General features: G+C 42.3%; 1 long non-coding RNA gene across 1 annotated transcript; it reads right to left on the bottom strand.

Moving 5' to 3' along the window:
* Positions 1 to 383: 383 nt before the first annotated feature.
* Positions 384 to 16,637, bottom strand: LOC122916956. The gene is made up of 3 exons (XR_006386328.1): positions 16,583 to 16,637; positions 2,616 to 2,652; positions 384 to 422 (listed from the first exon to the last, which is right to left on the bottom strand). It is a non-coding gene; the product is annotated as an uncharacterized LOC122916956 (long non-coding RNA).
* Between the last annotated feature and the right edge of the window lie 9,485 nt (positions 16,638 to 26,122).

The following is a 26,122-nucleotide window of genomic DNA, read 5'->3' as shown; positions in this document are numbered from 1 at the left end:
TAGTTTTGCCACTTGCACACTCTAAGAAACTTCTTCAGAAACAGACTGTGAGGCCGAGCCTCCTGGCCAGTGAGGAAGAGAGAAAGACCTTTGTGGCTTGCCCCCTTGGGAGAAGAAAGTAGAGATCTAGAGCCACCGGGCCCCCGCCCCCTACCTCCCTGTGTGCCTCCCTCAGCCATTCCAAGGATGCTGACAGCCATAAAAAATCAGGCCTGTTAGCAACAGGAAAGATCACAGGCCTTGATTCCTGTTGAGCTCCTCCAACAACAGCTGCCATCTGGCTCACCATCACAGACGAATGCAGGCCCTGATTTATGGGGCAGCTCGGGTCAGGGAGTGAGCCACGCGCATTGCCCTTTCCCCCACAAACACCCCAGTGGGCCGGGGCCTGGGAGAGGGCTACTGCAGGTCATCGATAAATCCTGGGGATAAAACAATGCAGAGGTTATTAAAGGGAGCAGAGAGGGGACCAATGTGAGTTATTCCAATTACAGGCATGGTTATCTTCTTCTGTGCAGTTCAAAGCACACGCACCCTAATGCATTTCAGTGGCTAATAAAAGTACTGGAGGGTTTCTTTCTTTCTTTCTTTCTTTTTTCTTTTTCTTGAAACCCACAGTGCTTATAAATTATAGGATAGAGGGGTGTGAAAGATACATGATAGCTTTGAAGCAGCGCTGACAGCCTCAAACTAATCGATCATAAAAGAAGTCCACAGCAATAGGGGATGAATCATTTATCTAAACCAAAAATAGATGGTCACCTTTGGGAGTAGGATGGGGGGGGGAAAAACCTAAAACGAGGGGTGGGTATCGGGGAGCAAATGTAACATTTCTAGTGCCTCCGTTGCAGGCTCTCAAAGCAGAGGCACCACAGATGTGGCTGTACAGGGCTTACTTAGCTCGAGAGGACCAGGACACGAGGGCCCTTCCTATAAATGCAGAGTCAGTCCAGACCACCACAGCCACCCGCAGGCGAAGGCATGCTCAAACACGATCAAAAGCTTTATCTTATGCATCTTTTCCCAGACAACACTTTCCGCAGAACCCTCAATGGCCGTTAAGTCTTGTTACTTTTTATTGTGCTAGAGTGAAATTGGCCAGAGATTAGAATTAAATTGCATTGATATGGACTGGGGAGGCGGCACGCAAAGATTTAGCGAAATGATTATGTCCTACAAAATCTGTTAGAAGATGTAGCCACGGGGTCTTGTAGTTTCCAAACCCTGTGGACCACCGAGCGTTGCCGGGGGCACCCAGGGCAAGCCGACTGTAATAAACACGGAAAGTCTTTCCAGACTCCCCTGTTGCTTTCACCCAGGAAACTGAAGCACTCAGAAATAGTCTGTTCTTTCAAATAGGTTAAGCACTCCCAAGCCATTTGTACACTTCCTTAAAGACAATCACTATTTTTAAAATACCGGAAAAAAAAAAAAAAAAAGCAAGCAAGCAAGCAAGCTGTAGTCTGGTATTGAAATCCAATCCCTAGTTACACTTTATCAGCATTTTACTAGATGTGGGTTTATCTGCGAGGGAGCTGGGAAAGAATTGTCTCAGCTCTCCCACTCTTTGCGTTTCTCTCCAGGCCCCTGCAGGGTTTGTATGCTGCCACGAGCTAGCCATAATCCCACCCTGGTGTGTTTTGCTTCTCTGCTGTGATTCCCTGGCCATAGGCTCCTCACGGACACCTTGGCCAAGCCCTGGGCATGGCATTCAAGGCCTCTCCCAACACGCCCTTAGTCTCTAGCCTCACCGCTAGGAGTGCCAACATTCTCACCGCCCTGTGGCCTCACCACACAACAGGGGTGGTCCTTCTCCAGCATGCCTCCCAGCCTCCCTGACTCCAGTGGCATCTGCCTAGAGGGTCCTGGCTTCCTCCTGAAGAGTTCTCTGACATGCATCCTTCTAGATGCCGCCCAGGAAATCACCAGTTCACCCCTTCTGTTGGTTGGCATGTTCTGTTGTCTCAGGGGACTTCAAGTCTTCATTCTCAACCCCAGACCCCACTGGGGTGCTGCTCTTGGGGCTTAACCTTGCCACACTCAGCTTGCTGCCTCCAAACCACGTGTGTGCATACCCACCCAGCAGGCCGCCTTGACTGGTGTGCAGTAAGCGGTGCTTCTGCCAAGTGGGAGAAAGATGCCCAGTGAATGAATGAGAGGGACCTGGGCTGTGGGGCAGGGAGCAGACTTGGTCCACATCACCCACTCACAAGCTGTAACAGGGGACTCGGAGCAGGCTGCGCTGCCTCCAAGCCCAGGCTTTAGCACAGTGGGCTGTCATTTACCTTCCCCAGACCCTATCAGTGGCCTGTTTCCATAAATTAAAACGGTGAAGGGGCGCCTGGGTGGCTCAGTGGGTTAAAGCCTCTGCCTTCGGCTCAGGTCATGATCCCGGAGTCCTGGGATCGAGCCCCACATCGGGCTTTCTGCTCAGCGGGGAGCCTGCTTCTTCCTCTCTCTCTGCCTGCCTCTCTGCCGACTTGTGATCTCTGTCTGTCAAATAAGTAAATAAAATCTTTAAGAAAAAAAAAAATTAAAACAGTGAAGCAGATTTCCCGAGTTCGGTTTTAGGTTCTGCCAGTCACAAACCGGGAAGCTCTGGGGGAGTGTCTTACCTCTGGGGCTGACAGGAGTACACATCCCAAATGGTTGCTGCAAAAATTGAAGACAATATATACAAAGTGATTAAGATAATATCTGGCACAGAGTAGGAGTTCAATAAATGTTAGATATTATTAGTTATTAGTTACTTCAACTAATGCTCATACACAAAATACTGTCAATTTTCCTATCCAGCAATGAATATACTATGTAAATATTACAAAAAAGGATTCTGTCCCTAGAATTACGATTATTCCTTCTAATGCTCTTCCCACAAGAATTTTATTCCAAATAATAAGGAATTTGCTAGAGGTCGTAATTTCAAATATCCTCACCAACAGTCCTCATAAACCATCCAAACATTTGGAAAACAAAATACTTTCATCACCCAAACTACATCTCCCAGACTGCCTTTTTCACCTAAAAGTGGAGCCTAAAATATACATATCTTAATACACTCTCTATATTATTATCTGATGACATCAGATAATTATATGATAAATTAGCATTAAATATCTGATAATTATGAAGATTTATTATTAATTATCTGATAATATTAATAATTTATAATATATTTTTAGCTTAAACCTTAATTCCTTTTCACACTTGGGAAACATGACCTACATCCTTATGGCCCTCCAGCTCACTGAGGTCATGGGGGCAAGAGCCCCATTCCTTATCCACCTGGCAGTCAGGGAGCAGCTGGGTGACCCCTGACTGACAACCCCATCCTCCCATGCTGTGGCGCCCAGGTCCTGCCACCAGATCCTGATCTCTAGATCAGCCTGGAAAAGGCTACAATATCACCCAGCTCGTTCAGGCAAAAAGCCTGACTATAGCCGCACGGAGTGAACGCGTGCATGTGTGCAGGGCCTGACCCGGGCACACCTACCTGTATGAGCTCTGTGGACGGGATGGCAGGCAAGGACAGGTCCCTGGCTCCTGCTCCCACTCCGAAAACCCCTCAAGCCGACCCTTGGAAGAGTGTGTCGTCCCTGGTGTGGCTACTGTCCCCTCTAGGCCATCGGAAGACTTCATTCGCCCCGCGGCTTCATGTGCTGTGAACTGTTGGATGCGTGTGGTGCCCTGGGATTCAGATTTCAAAACCCTCTCTCTCCACCACCCACCGTAGCCAGTGTCTGTCTAGGCAGCTTTCAACAAGGCTGTCTCTTCACCATACTGTGGGAAGGATTTTTCTTTCCATTGATGAACTGAATGCTGTTTGGTTTCCATGGTGAGAAAAGACCCTGGCCTTGGGAGTGGGGCTGGGGAAGGTAGAAGGACCTCCTGCCCAGGTCAGTAGTCCACCTCTGGTGGCTGTGGTTCTGGGCACTTCTTGAGCTGGGGTGAACCTCTTCTGCCTGTTCCTTCCATCCTGTTCCAGGTGGCAGTTCTTCTCTCTAGGGGCTGAAGCATCTCCCTCACGTTCCCCTCCCTCAGTCTGCCCTTCACATCCCTTCCACAATCTTCTCCAGCCTGGAAATCAGAGAAGAGTTGCAGGAAATAATTGGAAAGCAACCTCCCCAGGTGTTTATCATATAAAAAAGATGGCGCCGTCTGGCACAGCTGTTGCCACTGCAGCTTCTCCTGGTCGACTTGAAACTTTGATTTATTATCCAAAAGTAAATACTAGTAAACAAATAACAGAAATGTTGTTTTCCCCCTGGCGACTACCCAGCCTCATGATAATTGCTCTTTTCTCCTCCCTTTCTCACCAATCACGAAGCAGTGATGTTCTCCGGGAAATGGGTTGCTCTCGACTTTTACCAACAAGTGTTTCGCATAAAGCTGTCTCATGATGATAGGCAGATGCTGAAGACTGGAAGCTCACAGGTCAACTTGCCCCATGCAATGTGATTTTAAAGGTGGAGCTTACATTGAAAAAGTAGAGACTTCACATGAAAATTTATATATTTTGGCCCTCTCTTGGAAAATGGGAGAGTTTTTGGAAATGGTGGGCCTATATTCCCACTTGGCTGTAGTCGCCTGGGCAGGCCTGCCCCTCGGCGTCATGGTCTCAGACTTCCTCATATCTCTTGAGACCATGGCTGAATGTCAGATGTAATTTATCATTATATTTGTTCTGCTATTTTCCTTATGGTAGAGACATATTTTTTTCTGGGCCCATATGTTGTGAATTGAAGATGGCTAAAAATTCATTATCATTCCTCCCATCTAAAAGTGAAGTCAGTTTCCCCTTTTGAATCAGGGCTGGCCTGTAACTTTCTCTGTCCAACAGAATGTGGCAGAAGTGATGCTGCATACCTTCTTAAATGGGGCCATAAGACATTCACAGTTTCTGCTTTCACATACTTGGAACACTCCATCTTGGAATTCAGCCATCCCGCTGTGAGAAGCCCACGCCACTTATAGAGGCCATCTGGAAAGAACTAGAACATTCCATTCCACAACCCCAGTTGAGCTCCCAGCCAACAGCCAGCCCAACCGTCAGCCATATAAGTGAGCAATCCTGGACATTCTGGCCTGGTTGAGCCTCCAAATGACCGCCGCCCTGGCTAAAACACCATGCAAAAAAAGCCACCCAGCAAAGCTCGGTCCACCCACAAAATCATGAGAAGTAGTAAATGGCCATGGTTATTTTATGTCACTAAGTTTTGGGGTGGCTTCTTCTGTAGCAATCACTAATCAAAACACCTTATCATGATCAAATTTGGGGAGGAAAGAAAGGTAGATAAGAAGGAGACATGTCTCAGGAAAAATGGAAGAAAGTAAATGTTTCTGGAACTGAAGACTCTTCCTACTGAATTTGTACAAAAATACCCAGCTTGCTTCAAAAATCTACACTGCCAGTTCTTCAAAGCATGTTCATCGAGGACTCCAGCTCTAACGGAAAGTGGCCACAGATGCCTCCAGACCAGGATCTAAGTTCTGCTTCTTTCTCACTAGCCTCTCACTGGTGGGCAATCATCAATTCTTTGACCTTCAACTTTGAAAGTAGGAATACCCATATCTGCTCTGCCAATCTTATATGGATGTTTTATAAATTGGAAAGGACTTTGTAAATGCAAAATATTATTATTTGCATTTTACATCCCCAATTTTTTTAGACTCCTCAACTCTTGGGGGACCCCATACCTTTTAATTTGATATGCTGAGAATGACTCCCATTGGAATATGTCTACCCAACTGATCTTGGATTCCAGGTCTATGGAGCAGAGATAACAAAGAGGTTTCAGCTCATGTGCCAAGTGCAGGTGTGTTTATTACCTGGAGAACTGTGATGAGAATGATTTGAGTCCACACCTGGGAAGGGAGAGGATACATGCAGGCCCTGAATGGACCAGCTCAGCATGAACTAGCATTTTATTAAAGAGCCTTTTCTTTTGTTTTTAAAAAAAATTTGAATGAAATATCAAAGCATGAGTTAGCAGGCCGGATTTGAGCTGTGTTACTGTGACTGTGGACCACTTTAAACTTCTATAATCTCCAGTCTTATCATCTACAAAATGACATGAGGATGATGATGATGATGAAGCATTTATTGAATGGTGACTCTATAGTTGATACATACTGTTTCTCTTGATCCCTGCAACCACTTCTTGGAATAAAGTTTGCTTCTTCATTACCTCCATTCTACACATGAAGGCACACATAGATAGAGAAACTTGCCCAAGTCACACAGCTAGTAAATCTGAAAACCAAGATTTGAACCCTGATAGTCTAGACCAAATGTTGGCAAGCTTTTTCAATAAAGGACTAGATAGTAGATATTTCAGGCTTTATAAGCCACACCATCTCTGTGCGACTACTCAGCTCTGCTGTTGTAACTCAAAAACAGCCAGGGACAATATGTCAACAAATGGGTGTGACTGTGTACCAATAAAACTTTATTTGCAAAAACAGGCAGTGAACTAGATTTGGCCTGTGGGCTCTAGTTGGCCAACCTCTTGTCTAGAGAAGTGCTTTCCAATAGAAACAAGGCAAATCACAAATTATAATAATTTAAAATTTTATGTCATTCACATTTGCTAGTCACTTTTAAAAAGTTCAAAGAGACAGGTGAAACTAATGTAATACTATATTTTAAACATAATAAATCCTAAATATTATTTCAATGTGTTATCAATATTTTTAAAACTATTAATGAGATATTTTACATTCTTTTTTTTTGTATCTTCGAAATCCAGTGTGTATTTTATACTTAGAACCCATCAGAGCTGGGACCACATGTGGCTGGGGCTGCACGGAGGAACCCCAGGTCTAGAACCCAGGCTTTCTGTCTGCCTCAGAGGCTTTACCAGGACCTTAGAGCTAACACAGGAAAACACACGATAGAAATGCCAGTTACCTTTTTTGATTCATTTAGGTCTCTTGGATGGGTCCCAGGTCCTACCTTGTATGAACCATTTCAAGAGTTTGATTTTAATTTAGTGATTTGGAACTCTGAAGACATTTTTCCTTAGAAACAACACTATAAATGGCCAATAGAGTGTTGGACCCTCCCACAAAACCCTAATTAATGGGCAATATACCTGTCAAACACACTGTGGCTTGAATTACCCTAATGATCATTCAAAAATGTGATTTTCTGCTAGCTCTAACTAAGGACACCAGGTACAAACTCTAGCCCCAGGCACTATGTCGAAACAGGTGTTCCCCCCGCCCCATTCCCAGACTTTTGTGGCCAGACCACCCTCCGAGATCTGAGTCATGGTCCAAGAAATTGCCTCTTGTTGGTGAGAGCTCCGATGCCCATGTGCCTTGCCCAAATTCTGGGAAGGCTGCATTCCTAAGTCAGAGGCTGCCCAGGCCAGATGCCTCTCTTCATCAGTGTCCTATAAAGGGTCTAGTACATGCATTGCATTGTTTCTTTTGGCACAAGTTCAGGCCTGAACCAAGCAATAGAGCATCTAGCAGTAATTCCCAGACTGTGGAATTTAATGGATCAATAAAATTTCAGAAAAAAAAAAGAAAAGAAAAAAAACCAAAACACAACTGGAGAACCGATATCAAGTGGCTGACTTGTATTTTTTCCCAAGTAAACTCGTTAAGAGGGGAAAGAAAAACTCTCCCATCCAGTGGCACCATCATTTGAACACTAACTGTTACAATGGCATTTTAATGCCAAGTAAAGGGAGGGGAGCCCTCAGAATTAAAGACTTTTTTTCGATGGAATATATTTGACTTTGTAGAAAATTGCTACCGCTTGGGGTTCATTTTTAACATTTTGTCAAGGACCTTAACAACTTTGCTTCCGGGGCACGTCCCTTAGGCTAACATTTGAGAGTTGTGGGGGGAATAAAATGGCTCAGGGCAGCTGCATAGGGTAATGAAAGGTTTGGACAGAAAGCAGAGGGAGGGGCGTGACCGTGACCGCAGCAGGCAGTCCCGCCCAGCCCTGAGGTGAGCTCTCCTCCCTGGAGGGTTCTGGGTAAGAGGAATTACCACAACAGAAATCACACCCTTTACTGGCACTAGTATGCATCAAAATGCACTGTTTGCATCTTGTGGTAGACCTCCGAAGCTATTTACACATCCCTTCTACAGCTTTTGATCTTCTCCGAACCTCTACAAGTTAAGCAGAAAAGATATACTGCACATCTTACAGATTAAACAGTAACCCAGATGGAATTCCAAAGACTGCTCCAAAATTTTTCCCCCTTTTTGGAGACTCTTTTACTACAGCCCATGTTCAACATCTCAGGAATGGGTTTGGAGAACCAGAACTCCTGGAAAATAAGGATGATTCATTCATTTTATAACCTTAGATGTTACCCCATCTGTAGAACAGAAATTACACACTCAATGACAATGAGGGCCTCATTAATTTCTGTAGAAGGGTTTCTGAGCTTCTCTGATGAAAGGAAAAGCAAAGTAGAAAGAATTCTTATGATGTCTCCAGGCTTTGTTGGGTTTTCTTCTCAGTGGTGGGCAGGTTCCAACCATGTCTCTGCTCCCAGCAGGGCCTGGGCTCCTTGGCCCTGCCCCCCTTGCTCAGGCTCCACTTCCTTCCTAAAAGACGGCTTCTCTCCTATCTACAATAACCCTCCTCACTCATCACCACCTTGGCCATGCAAACGACGCATGGTGGGCATGGACCTGGGTTTTGAAGAGTTACTTAAGTGACATTTCCTACATTAACCCATTTTAGAAGAGTAATTGTCAATGGAAATCTCATATGGGGGTTTTCCTGATGGGCATGTGTTTGAATTATCCTCAGTTTTCAAAGGCTTGAAACACACACACACACACACACACACAGCCAAATTTAAGGATGCCAAAAAGCCAGCTTCGACTAGTTCCAGCTCCATAAACAAGCTCAGTGTGGATATTCTGGGCATTATTGAAGTGGTCTGGGTCCATCCCATCTCCCCACCTCTACCCTCCCTTCCCCACATATTCTTCTTAAAACCATGCTTCTGTTACTAATAGTTCTTTCTGAACCCACCATCCAGTGCTTTGAAGTAACTTTATAAAGCCATAGACAGACTGCAAGCAAATGGCAGAGTACGGAGTCTCTGAACACAAAATTATTTTCAGCTTACTGCTCTTCTGCTCTTCACAATCTCTGGAATTTCGCTCTGACTGGGAATCAGTGTTAGATGAAAAGGCTGCTCTTCTTCTGTGGGCAACTAGCAAATGCTCTGTCCTAAGTGCCCCGCCTGCAATGACACAGGGTCCTGTGTGCAAGGGCTTGCAACTTAATTTAGAGCACACCCAGCAAAAGGAGCATGGAAGGAACTTGGAAGTCCGGGGCCGCAGGCAGCTTCGGCAAAACAGTGCGTTGAAGGGAGCACAAGAGGTGGACACTTGGACCCCGAGTTGGTCCTCAGGTCAGAGGTTCCCTGAGGGGTTCCAGGATTGGGAGGGAGGAGGAGAAAACATATCTGCGTCTTCAACAAGCTTTCTTGCGGAAGGTGCCTGCATTGACTGTCCTCTCCAGCCTCTTCCCCCCCTCCCCAACATTTCATTGCTTTTGTGTTTTTCCCCTGTCCATCTTAGTTTTCGTAGCTTTCTTGGTTCTTCTGTGCCATCTCTCTTCTCCTGAAGGCAAACCTTTAAGGTGTTGACGTGAGTCCTTCTATTTTCCGTGGCTATGGGAAGAGCCTTGCGTGCAGTGGACAATGCTTCTCCGACCTTCAGGTGCTCACCTGCGTGTCTTGGTAACGGGTCAGTCCAGCCTGGGGAGGTCTCGTCAGCACAGAGCCTGTGTGTGGAACAGGCAATCAGGTGATGTCTGTGCGCTGGTCCCCATCTTCACCTTGAGCAGTGGGAACCCCTGGGAGCCCCTGGGGCTGTTTCTGCCTTTTCACTCTGAACCACTGTTAAGAACTTTCCTTCTTGCCAGCTGTGTACCTCTAGTGTGCCAGGACCCCCGCACTTTCTCTCCCAACTCTCCCGGGCCGCACAGGAGTGGAGGTCCACGACCCATGGGAGGGTTTCTGGGGCGCCTAGAAGCAGAATTGCTGGGTGCAGGTTTGGGTGAACTTAATCAGATTAAGGGCTGCCGGACTGCCCCTTGACAGCCCTTGCCTCATTTTAAAATGGCCTCATGAGGAATTTCCACTATTATCACAAACTCAAACTTCCATGATAGTAAGTCATGTTCAAGGCAGGCAAACGTGAGGGAAGGGAAGTGCCCATTGAGTGCAGCCTTGGGGAAACTTTGGGCAGAGGACAGAGGAGGCTACAGCGGATTTTGGCAGTGGCAGATGACCTAAGCACAAACTCTTCATCTCCATGACATGGTAAAGAATTCTCTGCCGCTTGCCACAGGCTGGTGACTGGACTTGCTGGAGGTGCCAAGCCAGGAAACAGTTGAAGGGCACTCATGGCAGCCACCGTTTGAAGGCACTTTTCAGGTGTCACCTCACCTCGTCCCACATCCCCAGCTCCCTTTACAGATGAGAAAACAGAGGTCCCAGATCCTCTGGGGCCCTTACCTCTGTGGCATACTGGCTCTTGGGGGTAGTGAGATAGGAAAATGCAAACCTCCCACGGAGTCCTGCCTTGCAGGAGGAAATAATTTATTAACACACAGTTGAGGAAATCAAGGCACGTGGGGACAAAGTCTTGCACCCTGAGCAGGGCACACTCATTGTCCCCAGGCCCCCCAGGCCTCCCAGGCCCTCCAGCTAAGGTTGCCTGCTTGCTTACTGAGGTGCAGGACATCCATTCAAAGCAAGATGCAAGTGAGCCTTCATCAGTTTTGAGAACGTGAGAGCTTTTACTGGGGAAGGGCCATGGCTTTCTGCTGGGCCCCAGGCACTGCGAGAGTCACCTCCATGGCCCAGAGCACTGGAGAGCTGTTGGTGTGTGAGGCCTGTGTGCTGCTGGGGTGTCAGCCACACTCTGCTGATCTGTTCCCTCCAAGGAAGCTTCCCGACTGGCACTGTGTGTGGCAACAAACTCATGCAAATTCACACCACTATCCTTTACGCTTGGGCCTGGCTACACAGGGGCTTCTCCACTCGGGCCCCCACCGTGACGAGAGTGTTTCCTCACATTTTTACCCATGGGGGTGGGGGTGATGCTGCTCCCATCTTCCTGAGCCTAACTGCCTGTCCTGCTGTTCCCACTTAGCATTCACCAGGACTCTGGAAGAGCCTGGCCGAGCCTCTTAGGAATGAAGATTCTGGAGAGTAGCAGTGGTTTTCCTGAGAAGACTGAAAAGAGTGAGCACGTCAGTGCAAGCAAAAGTTGCTTCTCCCTGGGATCAGATACCCAAGCCTCCACTTAGTGGTTAATACCTAGCTCCTTGGAGAAGGGGTTCACGGAGAAACTCCGCGTTCTAGGCCATCAGCAAGGCCCGGGCACTGTGCCTCTCAATGATACATGTGGCCTCTTCCCCCAACACCCCTTGTCTCCTATTCATTGCATGGATGAGCTTTCCGAACATGCTAACTGTCTTCATCTTTCTCCTCCTCCTGCTGCCTCTTCTTCTTCCCCTTCCCCTCATTCTCCTTCTTCTTCTATTTCCAATTGAAGTAAGACCTGTCTCATCATCAACATCATAGGCCTTCTTTTCCTCAGAGGTTGATATGTGATAAAACAGAAATTAAACTTTAGAATATGTTCACACTATACAGGAAAGAATTGTGTCTGGGGCAGAAAATATAGCTGATGCTTAAGAGTTCGCATGCCTGTGAATGTCCGGAGCTCATACAGCACAGGATGCTGATATGACATTCCGAGAGACTAAATAATTTCCTCACACAAAAGTTACCATGTGACCCACTCTGTCTTCTGTCACCTACCTGCTTCTACTCATGGTAACATGAACAGAGCCAACTGTGGAAACCATAGAAACGAATTCTTGGATTTTCAGTGTTAAACAGACTCTTGAAAATCAGAATTAATGGCCTTAAAGCCCAGGTCCTAATTTGTGAAAGTTGAAAATTTTGAGAGAAGGCAGGGGGGGTTGCATTTCAAAAGGCATCCCCTCCCAGAGCATGAAAACAGAATGCCTGTGTCATAACAGGACTGGAAAGAGAAGTAGACAAAGGGCACATGCCCTTCTTCAGGGAGATTGAATAAATGTCAGCTGAACAGGGGGGAGGGAGGAGCTGGGGAAGCAGGAGGGTGACTCTGTGTGTGGTGTCTCTGTTTGCCCTTCCTGTTCACCAGCTTAGTCCAAGGGAAGGAAAAATAATGGAATCTCTTAGAGAGAGAGAGAGAGAAGCAAATCTGCTTTTAAGACAGGAGGACGCTAGAGCCAGGGTTTACATAGGCTGTTCACACATGTCTACAGAACTGCTCCTGGACCAAAAGGTTGAATTCTGTCTCAGTTTAGGACCAAGACAGATCAAGATCAAGACGCAGAGACCCCTTTGAACCAATCCCCTCAGAGTACCTGTGTGAACTCCCAGAGTTTACCATTCCTCCAGGAATGCACCCACTCACCCTACCCTGGCAAAAGCACCAGGCTATCACCCACCCCTACTTGTGTATCCAACTTGGTGAGAGTGTCAATCACGTGTGCTCCAGCTCCTCAGTCAAGGGGAGGGTTCTCAGCCAGTCAGACCCCTTTTTGGAGTATAAGGACAGGAGTGTGGGAAGACAGGAAGTTGAGCTATCTTGGTGACTCTCCCTTAGGTCCTGTACCCCTGACTCCAAGGAATGCTGGTTCCCATCCTTGTTGAGTTCTGGTTCTTCAGCTGGCTCTTCAATTCCCTCACTCATTTCTTATCCTTCCTAGAAATTACTTTTTAAGAAAATGATAATTAAAAAAATAAATAAATGTATTATGTGTAGACACACAAGTGTATAAAAAGTGTTGATACCTGCGCTGGAATGATACCATAGAGATAGTTGGGGATGGTGGGGATGGAGTCAGGGAGAATTGAGAGGGGAACTTCATAGACCTCAAAATATTTATAATATTTTCTTTTTTAGAAAAAAGTTTAGAAGTAAAAGTGTTCCAATATTAACATTTGATCCTTTGGGATGGCCAATTCTTGGACATCCGTTAATTATCCTCTGTGCTTTTCTGCTTGTTTTCTTATTGATGTTTCAACAAAATTATACCCCAGGAGAGAAAAACCATACATGCTTCCTCAGGGTCTAGAGGGAGAGAGCTCCCTGCCAGGTGTCACTCCATGGGGACCTCTAAGACCTCTTGTTCCATTACATACAGCAGTGACATTTCTGCTAAAAATAGAAATAACCCCCTTCCTAGGCCCTACAGTTTCTTCCCTTCCACCATTCCTTTTTCCATTTCTTGTATGCAAAAGAAAAGTATCACTACCACCAAAGGCAAGAACATTCTTCCACTCTTTCCCCACGGTGGAGAGTCCAGCTAAAGAAAATTTCAGTTCCAATAGCAAGATGATGCCCATGAATAATAAGTGGAATGGCACAAAGAGAACGTGATATAAACGTGCACCACTGAATAAAAGAGAAGGCACAATTTCAAATATGTAAAGGGTTTACAAAGTTCAACATGGATTCCCTCCTCCTTTTTAAATTTAAATTCTAGTTAGTGAACATACAGTGCAGTATTGGTTTCAGGAATAGAATTCAGTGATTCATCACTTACATACAACACCCACTGCTCATCATGACAAGTGTCCTCCTTAATCCCCATCACCCATCTAGCCCATCCCCCTTCCACATCCCTCCATAAATCCTCAGTTTGTTCTCTATCGTTAAGAGTCTTTATGACTTGTCTCCCCGCCTTTTTTCTTCCCCCCCTTCCCATATGTTCATCTGTTTTATTTCTTGAGTTCCACATATGAGTGAGAGCATATGGTATTTGTCTTTCTCTGACTGACTTATTTCACTTAGCATAATACTCTCTAGCTCCATCTATGTCATTGCAAATGGCAAGATTTCATTTTTTCTGATGGCTGAAGAATATTCCACTATATGCACATACCACATCTTCTTTATCCATTCATCATTCGATGGACATTTGGGCTCTCTCATAATTTGTCTATTGTTGATAATGCTGCTCTAAACATTGGGGAGCATATACCCCTTCAAATCTGTATTTTTGTATCCTTTGGGCAAATACCTCATAGTGCAATTGCTTGATCATAGGGTTGTCCTATTTTTAACTTTTTGTGGAACCTCAAAACTGTTCTCCATGGGTTCCCCTCTCACATAAAATAAACATGAGTCTCCAATGATGGGAGTCCATAAATTTTCAGATGTGCAAGGATTTCATTGCAGTCTAGATTAGCAGGAAATGAATTATTTATATCTCATATTTCTACATTTGTAATTGGTGACTCATTTTATTGTGCTAGAGTCATCAAAGCAAGAACAAAAACCCACATGAAATTAGGTCCAACCCAATGCTGCCCTTTTGCAGGTAGACCACACTTTCTATTTCTAGGATTTTCAGAGGTAGTTTCACAAGTTTTTACTGAATCAGGCTGAGAGGTTATGACTTTAGTTGACAGAAACAATTTCAAGGAAGTGCTATGGGTTGTACATGTTTCTGAATGGGAAAAACACACATCCCTCCCTAAAATGCCATCTTATATATCTAGTAGTTCTATTGTGAGAGAAACCGTCACAATAGATTAAGTAGACAGAATGGCCATAAGGCCAATCCCAGAAGGTAAATGTCTAAAACAGGGTTCCTGCGCAGCTTTCTGTTACATCCGACTTCCTAATGCCCTCTCTCTCCAGGAACAGTGCCAAACTCAGAATCCCTGGTTTGAGAGAGGCTTGACCTGATATCAGATACATCCTACTTGATAAAACTCCTGCCTTGACAGAGATGGAGAAGTGCAAGGAAGGACAAGGGAGACTGCTTTGCCAGCCTACCTCCGTGAACTAAATTGGAGTCCTGTGGAAAAGAAGGCACTTGTTTATGACTAAGGCTGAGATTGAAGAACTGGGTTGAGTAGTTGATGAGATGAGACTGCATAGGAACAGGGCTGACCTTGTTCCAGCCCTGCTTGGCTGAGCTACACATATTTATGGTCAATAACCTAGACTTTGGCAAATATCTTAATGGTGATGTAATTCTTGTGGGCACCACGCCTGAATACCACACCTGTAGGTGGTTCTATAAGGAACAGATGTCTCCATCCCAGGGAACAGCATGTTCTCATCTAAAGAATAGGGGCTCTGGGAGTGGATCTTAGAGATAAGATTATGTATTTCCTCCCTCTGATGGGTCATTTTTTAGAATTTGAAGTATGGAGTTGTTCAGAGTACCTCCGATGATGGGAGAAGCGAGCAGCCTAGTAAAGAAGCCTGGAGGGTCTGGGTCTATGTGCTCACTGTAAGCTCTTCTCCTTGCTGTATTTCCATTTCAGCATCTTCAAATGTTCAGAAAATTCTCAGTAAGGTAGAGTCTGGTCTCTGCTGTGTGTGGAAAATGAAGGGGAAGGGCTGCTTGGTGGTACAGTGGAAAACATTCCTCACTCTGGTCATCGCTGGGAACCACCGTGCCCAGGGGTCAGTATTCTGAGGGTCATTGGCAACAGGGGCAGAGACAGCACAGAGGTACAGCTGATGAAGAACATTTACACCACCCAGCTTTGAGGAGGCTCTCTAGCTATAGCAGGAATCCATCTAAGTTCTTGCTCCTCTAGAGCAAGACCTCTAACAAATCCAAGCAGCAGCCTCGGGAGGTTCTGGACTTCCTGTTAGTTCAGTCAGTGGGTCTTGGAGTTGTTTTACATGAAATGTCATGTTTCCTAATATCCTAATATCTCCTTCTTTCTTTAGTGACAGAACTGCTGAAACTGAGTTGGGTAGATGAACTACTTGTGGTTACCAGCTTGAGTCTAAGCATTATTCATGTATAGATACATTCAACAGGATAAATTTCAGACCCAGTAAAGTATGGCAGCTTAACCCAGATAAAAGTCCATTTCTCTGTCATGTAAAAAGTAGCAAAATTAGTGGTGTGGACTGGAGCGTAATATATGCCAAAGAGAATAAGTCAAAATGAATGAACAAGAGATAGAAGAAGAAGCAAGATGTGCCTGGTGGTGAGTAACTCACATGATGAACAGGTGGACTTTCTTCTCTAAGTCTCCAGCAGCCCATGAGAGTGTAAGTGAGAAATCTCGATTAGAGCTTAGAAAATATTGCAAATAGAATCAGCTCACAAATACATCAGTGGCATATCCAGACCCAGAATCCAAGTCCTGCCTGCATGGCCTCCAACAGGCACAGCAGTGAGAAAGGTTAATACTCTAACTGCAAACTTATTTATACCAAAAATAGGGAATACAGACTCATTGTCTGAAAAGCACAGTAACTTGTTCTCAAGCTCTGTAATGAGGTTGGGGGAGGGGACATGCCAGTGGACTTCAGCAAGAAGGACGGGGTGTGTGTCTGAGTCCAAGTGTGTTTGAGGTTTGAATTATTTAGTACAATAATGGCTGGGCATTTATTTATTACATTGAAGTGGAGCTTTTGTGTTTGAATCAAAAGCACACATAAAAGCCTATTGTAGAAAATCAGGCTCTATTGTAACATAAATGTGCATTATATAAAGCAAAAAGGAAAGGAAAAAAGGGAACTAAAATTACAAATAAACTGTGGAACTTACAGATTATGGGAGAGTTGAGGGTAGGATCTCGGAAAAGGTCCAAGATGGCTCTTCTGTTCTTTTCCTGACCAGAGTCTCCATCACTACAACCAGCTCTTGCTTCAGTCAGACAAATGGGAAATGAAATTGTTCTTCTTTCTCCAGTCCTCAGAATTATGATGACTATGGAGCTAAAGGGAGGAAGAAAAATAAAATAGGAGGAAAACAAAGAGAGGGTAGGTGGATTTCCCTCGAAACATTCGCACGCACTCAATAAAGAGAAGTGGCATTAACACAGTCCCCAACCCCATCTCAAGCAAAATTCCAATTTATAGGGATTTCACAGATGGTTTCCCTGCGTGGGTCTGCCCTTACGTGGAACGGTGCATTAAATTACTGGAGTTCTGGTGCTAGGCTATATTTTCACTCTGGGTAGTTTTTTTTTTTTTTTTTTTTTTTAACAGCTTACTTAAGATAGGGTTCATATGTGACTCTATTTAAAGTAGGAAATGCAGTGGGTTTTTTTTTTAATTCACAGATACATGCGACCATCACCACCGTCCATTTTAGAACATTTCATCGCCTCAAAAAGAGACCTGATATGCTTTCTCTAACACCTTCTGTTCGCCAGACCCACTTTCCCACCTCTAGGTAACCACAAACGTGCCTTCTATCTCTGTATAGATTTCCCTCTTCTGGACATTTTCTATGAATGCAATCATATAATATGTGGTCTTTTGGAGCTGGCTTTTTTCAGTTAGAACGGTGTTTTCAAAATTTATCCATGTTGTAACATACATCAGTCCTTCATTCCTTTTTATAGGTGAACAATATTCCATTGCATTGTTATAACACATTTCATTTCGGTATTTGTCACTGATGGACACTTAGGTTGTTTCCTCCTTTTGGCCAGTATGAATAATATTACTGTAAATATTTGTGTGCCAAGATTTTGTGTGGATAGATGTTTTTATTTCTGTTGAATATATTCCTAAGTGTGAGATTACTGGATTATATGATAACTATATTTAACCATTTGAGGAACTACCAAACTGTTTTCCAAAGGGGCTGCACCACTTTATATTCCTACCAGCAGTGTATGAGGGTTTCAATTTCTCTACATCCTCATCAACACTTGTAATTATCTGATTGGTGTAAAATGGAATCTCATTGTTTTGTTGTGCATTTCTCTGATGACAAATAATATCAACCATCTATTGGCCATATGCATGTCTTCTTTAATTTATTTTTATTTAAATTCAAGTTAGTTAACATATAGTGTTATAACATATATAACATATATAACATATATGTTATATGTTCCTGTATTTCAGGAATAGAATTTATTGATTCATCACTTACATATAACACCCAATGCTCATCCCAATAAGTGCCCATTACCCATTTCACCCATTCCCCTCAACTGCTTCCCCTCCAGCAACCCTTAGTTTCTCTATAGCTTATGGTTTTCCTCCCTCTCTGTTTTCATCTTATTTTATTTTTCCTCCCATTTCCCAGTATTCATCTGTTTTTCCTAAATTTCATAAGTATTTGTCTTTCTCTGACTATGCATGTCTTCTTTAAAGAAGTATTCATTCAGATCTTTTCCTTATTTTTTAATTGGATTATTTGACTTTCTATTACTGGGTTGTAGGAGTTCTTTATATAATGTAGATCTAAAGTTATTTCTCTCTATCTCTTTTTTAAAGATCTTATTTATTTATTTGAGAGAGAGAGAGAGACAGCAAGAGCAGAAACACAAGCAGGGGGAGTGGGAAAGGGAAAGCAGGCTTCCTGCTGGGCAGGAAGCCCAATGCAGGGCTCAATTCCAGGACCCTGGGATCATGAACCGAGTTGAAGGCAGATGCTTAACCATCTGAGCCACCCAGGCACCCTTTGATTTAAGTTTCTTATCTGATATATGATTTTAAAGTTTTCTGCCTTTCTGTGGGTTGTCTTCTCATTTTCTTCATTATGTCTTTGGAAGCACAAAAATTTATAATTTATAAATTATAAATTTATAATTTTGATGAGTCCAGTCTCATTTTTCTTTGTTGTTAGTGCTTTTGGTGTTTATCACGTATCTTTTGCCAAATCCAAGATCACACTTCTGTGGGGCTTTTTTTTCTAAAAGTTTTATAGTTTAAGCCTTACATTAAGTGTTTGATCCTTTTTGAGTTAATTTTTGTATATGGTGTGAGGTAAGAGTCCAGACTCAAGCTTTTGTATGTGGCAATTCAATTGACCCAGCATTGTTTGTTGAAAAGACTATTCTTGCAAGCAGAGGCTGCTGGGAAGATGGTAGAGTAGGAGGGCCCAGGGCTCACCTCTTGTGGAGTGGCCACCTAGAGAACACCCACATGGACATAATAACCCAGAAAGCAACCCGAAGACTGGCAGAAGAGACATCTCCTCAGTTGGACATATACAAGAGACCACAGCAAAGTTGATCCACCTACTATGATATGCTCTTGGCAAGATCCCATCAAAGTGTGCACGCAGCCCAGCCAAGCATCAGCACTACTCCAAAGCAAGTCCTGCTCCAGGGACAGGGGAAGAGAACCACACCAGTCTGTCTGGCCCCAGCAGTAGGCTAGGGGCAGGCACCTGGTATGACTGCAGTTTCCACCCACTGATAAAAGTTACTCGGGAAAACACAGGGAAAGTGCCCTGCAATTTGGTGCTTTTTCATCTTTGGCACCTGGTCTTATTCAACTCAGGCCCAGAGCACCACCAGACTGGCCCACTAACACCACAGGTACCAGACTCTGCTCACAACGGGTGGAGAGCCATCATGGGCTTGATTGAAGGTAAACACAGCTCTGTCACAACACCATGACATCTCTATAGCAACACGCATAGGAGACACTCCTGAAGACCATTTTCTGGTGAAAAGGAGACATTGCACTGTGGGGCACTACACGACCTCTTCTTCATAAAGCCACTACTTTCAAGTGCAGGAGACATAACTCTTTCTTCACACATAGAAACAGACATAGCAATAGACAAAATAAGGAGACAGAGGAATATGTCCCAAATGAAAGAGTGGAACAAAATCATAGCAAGAGACCTAAATAAAAGGGAAATAAGTAATATGTCTGATAATAAATTTAAAGTAATGCTCATAAAGTAACACTAGCCTTAAGAAAGGAGTACAGGGCTTCCATGAGACCCTCCACAAAGAAATAGGAGACCTAAAAAAAGAACCAGTTAGAGATAATGAACTCACTAAATGAAAATAAAAATAGACCACCTAAAATAAATAGCAAACAAAAGGAAGTAGAAGAACATATCAGCAACTTGGAGGTCAGAGCAATGGAAAGTAATCAAGCTGAGCAGATAAGAGGGTAAAATATGCAAAATGAGAATAGGTGCAGGGAATTCAGCAACACTGTCAAGCATAACAGTCACATGATAGGGATCCCAGAAGAAGAATGAGAAAAGAAGAAGACTTATTTGAAGAAATAATAGCTGAAAACTTTCTGAATCTGGGGTAGGAAAGAGAAATCCAGATCCAGGAGGCACAGAGAGCCCCCCAAAAAGCCAACCCAAAGAAGTCTGTACCAAGACACAAAGAAAATAAGATGGCCAAAAGTAGTGCTAAGGAGAATTTTAAAAGAAGCAAGAGAAGGGAAAGCAGTTACATACAAGGGGAAGCCCATTAGGCTGTCAATGGATTTTTCAGCAGAAACTTTTCAGACCAGAAGAGAGTGGCATGATATACTCAAAGTGCTAAAAGGAAAAAAAATCTACACCCAAGAATACTCTATCCAACCAGGCTTTCATTCAGAATAGAAGGAGAGCTAGAGTTTCCCAGAGAAACAGAAGTTGAAGGAATTCATTACCAGGAGCAAAACCAGCCACATTCCCATCACACACAATGCCATCAGCCTGTGGGTCCCAAATCCACAGTCTAGCCATCCTCCTGCACTGCCTGCCACCTGCTCAATGCCAAGTCAACATGCCTTTATTTCAGGTCAACAAGGACTCAAACTGACACACTTCCCCTCAAATTCCAACCTTTATGCCCAAGTTTGTGCACAGAAGTGGGCATAATTATAAGAGCAGAATGAAGCAACACAAACAGTGACACTAATTCTGTGGAATATATAATGGATAAAAGGAGTGTGCTAGACTGAGAACATCTCCAACAAGCACATTAAAGAACAATACATACAGCATGATTCTGATTACTAAAAGAAACAAACCCAGGAAAAATAAAATAAAACAAAAGCAGAGATGGAAACAAACGATAAGAGACTCTTAATCATAGAAAATAAACTGAGGGTTGCTGGAAGGGAAGGGGCATAGGGGGATGGGGTAACTGGGTGATGGGCATCCAAAAAGGCAGTGATGTAATGAACACTGGATGTTATATATGTTATATATGACTATGAATCATGGAACTCTACCTCTGAAACTAATAATACATTATATGTTAATTAATTGAATTTAAATTATTAAAAAAAAAAAAAAGAACTGCCCACAAAAGAAAAGACTATTCCTACTCTATAGGATAGTTTTGGCACCCTTGTGAAAAATCAGTTCATCATAGATGTATGGGCTTATTTCTAGAATCTCAACTCTATTCCACTTATCAACTTATCTATGCTTTTGACAGTGCCACATTGTCTTGATTAACATTACTTTGTAGTAAGTTTTGAATTAATGACATGTGAACCCTTGTTCTTCTCTTACAGGATTGTTTTGGCTATTCTAGGACCCTAGAAATTCCACATGAATTTTAGAATCAGCTTATCAATGTCTCCAAAGAAGCCAGCTGGAGTTCTGATAGGAATTTCATTGAATCTATAGATCAGTTTGAGGAGTATGGTCACCTTAACAATGTTAAACTTTCTGATCCATGAACATAAAACATTTTCCAGTCATTTGGATTATCTTTAATTTCTTTCAATAATATTTTGTAGTTTTCAAAGGACAAGTTATGCACTCCTTTCGTTAGATTTATTCCTAAGTACTTTCATTAAGTGAATATATGTTTATAATTATTATATCTTCTTGAGGGATTGGCCTTGTTATCATTATAGAATGTTCATTTTTATAACTTTTTTTTAAAAGATTTTATTTATTTATTTGACAGACAGAGATCACAAGTAGGCAGAGAGGCAGGCAGAGACAGAGAGAGGGGGAAACAGGTTCCCTGCTGAGCAGAAAGCCCTATGTGGGTCTCGATTCCAGGACCCTGGGATTATGACCCAAGCCAAAGGCAGAGGATTTAACCCACTGAGCCACCCAGGCACCCCACTTTTTTGTTTTAAAGTCTATTTATCTGACATCCGTTTAGCCATTCCAGTTTTCATGTGATTATTGCTTACATGATATGTCTTGTATCATCCTTTTATTTTCAATACGTTTGTATCTTTGAATGTAAAATGTATCTCCTATAAACAGCATATAGTTCAAACATTTTTAAAAATCTAGTCTGACAATCTTGGTCTTTTGACTGGATTGTTTAATCCATTCACATTTGATGTTATTATTAGTATAGTTCAATTTATGTCTGTCATTTTGGTTTTTGTTTTCTATAGGCCTCTTGTCTTTTTGCCCTCTATTCCTACTTTACAGTTATTTTACAATAATTAAATATGAGTATACTATTTTCTAATGTAGGATTTTAACTTCTTTACTGATTTTTTTACCATATATGTTTCAGCATTTTTAGTAGTTATTCTAAGGTTTACCTCATATATCTTAGAATTGGCTTCTGGTTTATGCTAACTTAATTTCATTGTTGTATAAACACATTATTCCTATATAACTATATTCCCTTTCCTCTCTTTTTGTCATATTATTTTTGCACATATTAGATCTATTAATGTTACAAACCCATTATTGTATTATAATACATTATTATAATTAGTACTTTGCAGTCTGTAGTAATTTCCTTAGCCTAATAGAGTTTTTCTCCCATTTATATGCTTTGTGCTATTACTGACAAATATATTATACATATTCTACATACTTATGTGTTCACAGGCCCCAAATACATTATATACACATTATTTTATATCAGTGTCTTAAAATCAACTAAGAGATAGGGGAGAAAGATATGTATTTAAACTATGTTTTTTAATTACATAATTTCCTGTATTTTTTGTTTCTTCATGTGAATTTGAATTACCATTTGGGGTCACGTGCTTTCAGTATGAAGAAATTCCTTTAATATTTCCTATATGGCAAATTAGCTAGCAACCAATTCTCTCAGTTTTTTATTTATCTGGGGTACTCTTGATTTCACTTTCATTTTTTAAAAGATAGTTTTGCCTGATACAGAATTCTTAGTTTTCTCTTTGAGCATTTTGAATATGTTGTCCCACTGTTTTCAGGCCTCATTGTTTCTGATGAGAAGTTAGTTGTTAATATTATTGAGGGTTCCTTGTTAGGCATTTTCCACTTGCTGCTTTCAAGAATTTCTCCTTGTTTTTGACTTTTCATATTTTTACTATAAGGTGTCTCTTTGTGGATTGCTTTGAATTTGTCCTATTTGGAGTTTGTTGAGCTTCTTAGATGTGTAGGTTAATTGTTTTTCAATAAATTCGGAGACATTATGAGCAACTATGTGTCCACAAATTTGGTAGCCTAAGTGAAATAGACCGACTCCTTGAAAGACACAATCTGCCAAAACTCATTTGAAAAGAAACAAACAATCTGAATGGGCCTATAGCTAGTAAAGGAACTGAATCAATAATTTAATAACCTTCTAAAACAGAAAGCATCAGGCCCACAAGGGCTCATTAGTGAACTCTATAAATATTTAAGGACTAAATTATGTCAATTCTCTACTAGCTCCTTCAGTAGATAGAAGGAAAGGGAATCCTTCCTAACTCATTTTATGAGGTCAGCAATACTCTAGGATGAAACCTAGACAAAGATTACAAAAAAGAAAGAAAGAAAGAAAGAAAGAAGAAAGAAAGAAAGAAAGAAAACTACAGACTAATGTCGCTCAATAAATTTGGAAAGTTTTCAGCCATTATTTCTTCAAGTATTTTTTCTGCTTCTTTCTCTCCTTTCCCTCTGGTCTTCCATTACTTGTATATTAGTGTATTTTCTCCTCCCTAAGGACTTATTCTGACTTTTCTCCTGCAGACTAGCAGAGTTACAGTTCAGTCTTCAGTATCTTAAATATTTTCATAGTTGCCTTTCACCATAATCTCCACGGTTTTTGAGAGCACACTTAGATTGACTTTCTCCAATCACTGTTGCAAAAGAATTTAATTCTTTTGGGGAAATATTAGAAACTATCTTTTTTATGGCCTTCTTCTTCCCTTCTCTCCAATATCATCCTCTCGCAAAATATTTGAGCCAGCCTCTGAAGCTGGAGGTAGGAAAAATAGCAAGCTTCCCTCTGAGTGACCCTTCCATTCTAAATGCTGAGCACTTACTTGGCAGAAAGGTAGGAGCAATGAGAAATTCTCTCCGTTTACATCATCCATCACCTCATGATCTGGAGCAAGAGTAACCAGGGCCACATCCTTCTCAGCATGCTCAAGGTAGACCCTCCATTTCACAAATGGTAACTGGATAGAAGCAGGAGCCCCATCTCTCAACCACATTCATCTGGAACTTAGTCTCAGAAACAGGTAGTTGTGGAGAGGATGAGAAATATTGCCATACTGTTTCTCTGGGGAAGAAAGTCCTCTGCTTGCTTGGGGGAGAAGGAACACTGTGTTCTTGGCTGCAGAAGTTTGGAGTGGAATTTCCACCTGCTGAACTGCCACTGGGGAGGAAGGAAGCAGTCTTGGTTCAAACATCACAGACACTCACCTATCTTACCAAATTTTTGTAAATTTTCTTGAAAAGAAGTTTCTTTAGTTGCTGCTTTTTCTTAGGACCATTCTCAGAAGCTTTAAATAGTTGGGGTTTTACAGTTTTTCCCCAGTCATATTTTGAGTATGTAACTATTATTAATATCATTGTGTGTAAATATCAAAAGAACTTCTGGCATATTCTCTTTAAGTGACATCATGGACTAGGAATGAGGTGTTGAAGTCCTAAACCCCAGTACCTACAAATATGACCTTATTTGGAAATAGGGTGTTTGTAGATGCAATCAAGTTCAGATGACAGCATGCTGGATTCGAGTAGGCCTAATCCAATGACTGATATCCTTAGAAGAGAAGAGAAATGTAGACACAGACATACAGGAAGAATGCCATGTGATCGCAGAAGCAGAGACTGGAGTGATGTGATGACAAGCCAAGGAATACCAAGGATTGCTGGCAACCACCAGAAGTTGGAAGAAACAGGGAAGCATCCTTCTCTTAGGGCCTTCAGAGAGACCATGGCCCTGCTCTTGATTTCAGAATTCTAGCCTCCAGAACAAGAGCTATGCAGGACATTTGGTAACATTGTCTGGTAGAGAGCTGCTTTGAAAGGAGTTTCAAAAAAACCATGTGGAAGGGTTACCTCGACTCTGTTTCCCATTTAACATCATCCCTATTACTTTTTTGTATCATGAAAGTCTCCATGGAGAGACTACAGTTCTGTAAATTACTCTTTCAGTTACTTAATAAATTTGAGAAATTCTTGGTTTCTAGAAACTTGTTTTATGGAGTATGCTTTAACTGCCACACCCAAAAATTTATAATAACTCCATCTCACTGTTTAACAAGGCAATAATTAGTCTGGAAGTTGGCATATCCTCCAAGGCCTCTGTTCAGATTCTTTTTTTTTGGTTACTGAGTTACTATGTGCAAAACAGCACAGCAGTGCTAAGGAGTGAAAGTAAAGGGCCATCCAGAAATCTGATTAATCAATGCCTTCCCCCATATTTGGCATAGTTTTATTCTTGGAAGAAGTATGTAAAACACAGTTTGCAACATTTATATTTTCCTAACACCTAACAAATTTCTCTTTTATGATGTAAAATCTGTTTCTATGGACCTTTTTTCAATTTATTTCTTACATCTTTCTGTATCTCTACAATATGGCTAATCCCAAAAGAGTGAAATTTAATAGTGCCCACATTGATACACATAATAGTGAATGAAGCTTTCAAATCCAAGCTAGTAGTGGACTATTTTAAATAACTGATGGTAACTTTTGTGTCTCTGGATAAAGACCTCTCTAGATTCTTGAAAGCAATCACTATGGGATGATGTGCACTCAAAGATTTGAGAACCTTTGGATCATCTCACACTGCTAAGGATGTTGGACTATGAAAAAAAAATGTATGAGAAAAAAGGGAGAAAAGGGGATGATGCCCCTAAGAGTTACTGTTTAGGAGATCATTAGCCTTTCTCCCCCATGTCTACCGTATTTGTTAAGGGAATGGGCAATATCCAAGTGAGAAACACTGAAGTCTAAAGAACAAGGCAACCCAACAGTGAAATTATTGCTTTAGAAATGTTCTAGAAATCTTTTTATTTAAGATTTTATTTATTTATTTGACAAAGAGACACATAGCAAGAGAGGGAACACAAACAGGGGGACTGGGAGAGGGAAAAGCAGGCTTCCCACTGAGGGAGCCCGATGCAGAGCTCAATCCCAGGACCCTGGGATCAGGGTCCTGATGTATATTTGAGTGTGTGCTGTCTGTAT

The sequence above is a fragment of the Neovison vison genome, chromosome 9 (genome assembly GCF_020171115.1).
Source record: "Neovison vison isolate M4711 chromosome 9, ASM_NN_V1, whole genome shotgun sequence".
Lineage (NCBI taxonomy): Eukaryota > Metazoa > Chordata > Mammalia > Carnivora > Mustelidae > Neogale > Neogale vison.
This window is presented reverse-complemented; position numbering and strand designations above follow the sequence as displayed.